The sequence below is a fragment of the Cariama cristata genome, unplaced genomic scaffold (genome assembly GCF_000690535.1).
Source record: "Cariama cristata isolate BGI_N322 unplaced genomic scaffold, ASM69053v1 scaffold13563, whole genome shotgun sequence".
NCBI classification, from domain to species: domain Eukaryota; kingdom Metazoa; phylum Chordata; class Aves; order Cariamiformes; family Cariamidae; genus Cariama; species Cariama cristata.
The window spans coordinates 1-270 of record NW_009607894.1 but is presented as its reverse complement, the minus strand read 5'-3'; positions in this window follow the sequence as shown (position 1 = coordinate 270).

Here is a 270-nt window from a genome sequence, read left to right as displayed (position 1 = left end):
TTACCGCCTGCCAGCGGCGGCCGGACCGCTCCGTGGTCTCCCGGGCGTTCGCTAATGAGGCGGATCAGCAACGGCACGCTCGCTGTGCCTAATGGGACCGAATTACGTCTTTTAGCGTTAAAAATATTTACCGATCGGGCAGGAGCTGTCAAGGAGAAAAGGAAGATGTTTTTACCGAAAAGGTCACGTTCTCTCCACAACGGCCAAAGCAAGCTCAGAAAACGCCCGGGGAGCGGCGGGCGGGGGGAAAAGCATCCTCCGCGGGTGACG